The following is a 2,385-nucleotide window of genomic DNA, read 5'->3' as shown; positions in this document are numbered from 1 at the left end:
TTGTGATCTGAACAGAACCGCTTCTGACACAGAGGATCAGGAGCCCTTTTGGTCATTCTATTTTCCTTGCTGGAAGGGTCCCTAACCCATGGGCAAAGAGGGGTTAGATGATGGCAGTGGTGTTTTCAAAGGGATGGCATGTGTAACCTGATCACCTCTGCCGATCAAACTCCCAACCCATGCGCTCCAGTTGCAACACTGATTCTGCCCAAATTTGACATCGATGTTACTTAGTTTGGTTTGAAATAAAGAACTTGATTAGCTTAATAATCCCAACTTAATTCCGGGCAAAGCCGGGCTATACTGCTAGTATATATATATATATAAAGAAACTAAGGTGCTTGTTAATATTCAGTTTCATCTTCACACACCATCTTGAAAGAAAGGAAGAAACAATAAACAAAACCAGCAACAAAGTAAACAATATTGTATACAGCACGCTTATCAACATCCTGTATTTGTCAACAATTCTAAATAGGAGTCAGACGATAAATTTATCGTCATTATCGTCATCATGTAACATCCATTTCCATGCTGGCATGGGTTGGACAGTTTGACAGGAGCTGGTCAGCCAGAGAGCTGTCCAGGCTTCAATTGTCTGTTTCTATGGCCGGATGCCCTTCCTAACACCAACCACTTTGAGCATACTGGGTGCTTTTTATATAGGACTGGAACAGGTGCTTTATACATGACACTGGCAAGGGTCCTTAATCCGTGGAACTGTCATGAGTGCTTTGCATGTGACTCCAGCCAGCACAGGTACTTTATACATGGCACCTGCACAGTTGCTTTATATGTGGCACTGGCATGTGTGTTTTATATGTGGCACCAGCATATAGATTTTGTACCAACACCTTTCCTACATATCAAACAGGGCCATCTCTCTGAAGTGATTTGTGATTTGTCTGTTTTCCTGCTTACTAGAACTTTAGTTTTTGCTAAATTTACAAGTTGATATAATAACAAACAAAATTCTGTTTGAAGGATTCTAGGCTCAAAAATGCTGAAAATATTTTTATAAAATGGGTTTAAAGGATTGTGTCTGAGAGTAGATTAGTCAAAATATTTTATCACAAGGGATTGCTTATCTAAAATCATGAAACGCAGAAATAGACAAGCAGAATTTGAATTTTAGTATAAAGATGGCAGAGTTCTGATTTTAGCACTCCATATAACCTCTCATACTCTTTTTACTTTTTGGAATTTTCAGAAAAGGGTTGTGAATTTGTGTTCTAAACATACAATTATGAAAAGGAAAAAGTCTTTTGTGCGTGGATTAAGAGCAATCTAGCTGTTAGTTTTAGCACAACTCATGACCACCTGATACCTTCTTTATTTCTTTGTCACTCTGTATTTGATGTTTTTGATGTTTTTCAACATTTTTCTTCCCATAAACACATTTAATGGAATGATGATGCTCCCACCTGAGATATGCAACTGAAAAGCTAATTTGATTATTCTATGATGTAATTCTTTTCAAGATACAGTTAAACAGAATGCTATGCAGAATATTTACAAAACATTTGTGTATGCAAAAGTACATTTAATATTTTTAATGTTTATAGCATATTATTAATACACTAAAACATTCATTTGCTCTTTTACTTGTTTCAGCTATGCAGCTGTGGTCATGCTGGAGCACCAGTGTGAAAATAATAATAATGAGGTTGGATGCAAATATTTTTGGCAAGCTATAAGATGACAATTCTGCAGCATATTTTACAAACTTGTTGCTTCACTCTTCCAGCAGAACTAGCCTAGCCAGCATACAAGACTTGCCAAAGTTAGCATGGAGTTATAAATAACAAAAGAAGTTAGTTGCCTTTGCAGTCTATAATTCCTAACAGCAGAATAAATTGTCTACTTTCTGGTGCCTGAAGCAGATTTGCAAATAAACACCTCTTGGGAATAAAAACCTCCAATGCTTCAATTTTACATAAATGTTTTATAAAACTAATAGTATACTGGATATATGTTATGTTAGATGTTACAAAATTACATCTGAAACTTTCAGAACAGCAGCAACAGAAGCAGGTGCTGCCACCACCACCACCACCACCACCACCTTCATCATCATCATCAGCATCATCTTCATCATAGTGGGTGGGGAAAGTGGGGGGGATGCAAGATTAAATAGGGGAAATGGGAGAGGGAGGTAGGTTAACATCTGTAAAGATTGGAGAAGGGCTGATATGGTTTGGATGGTTTGATAAGGAGCTGATGATAAGGAGCATGCTCTAATGTCTGCTTTGGCATGGTTTCTACAGCTGGATGCCCTTCCTTAATGCCAACCATTTTACAGTGTATACTGGGTGCTTTTCTTCATGCCACCAGCACTAGTGAGGTCATCATGTAGCTTGCAAGTCAACAAACCCAAGGAGGGAG

The 2,385-nt window shown here is 37.9% G+C and overlaps 1 protein-coding gene across 2 annotated transcripts in view; it reads right to left on the bottom strand.

Moving 5' to 3' along the window:
• LOC106870207 (cell division control protein 45 homolog) overlaps positions 1–2,385 on the bottom strand; it is a 66,835-nt gene that overhangs the window by 19,095 nt on the left and 45,355 nt on the right. The window lies entirely within an intron of this gene.

This window comes from Octopus bimaculoides, chromosome 4 (genome assembly GCF_001194135.2).
Source record: "Octopus bimaculoides isolate UCB-OBI-ISO-001 chromosome 4, ASM119413v2, whole genome shotgun sequence".
Classification (NCBI taxonomy): Eukaryota; Metazoa; Mollusca; class Cephalopoda; order Octopoda; family Octopodidae; genus Octopus; species Octopus bimaculoides.
This window is presented reverse-complemented; position numbering and strand designations above follow the sequence as displayed.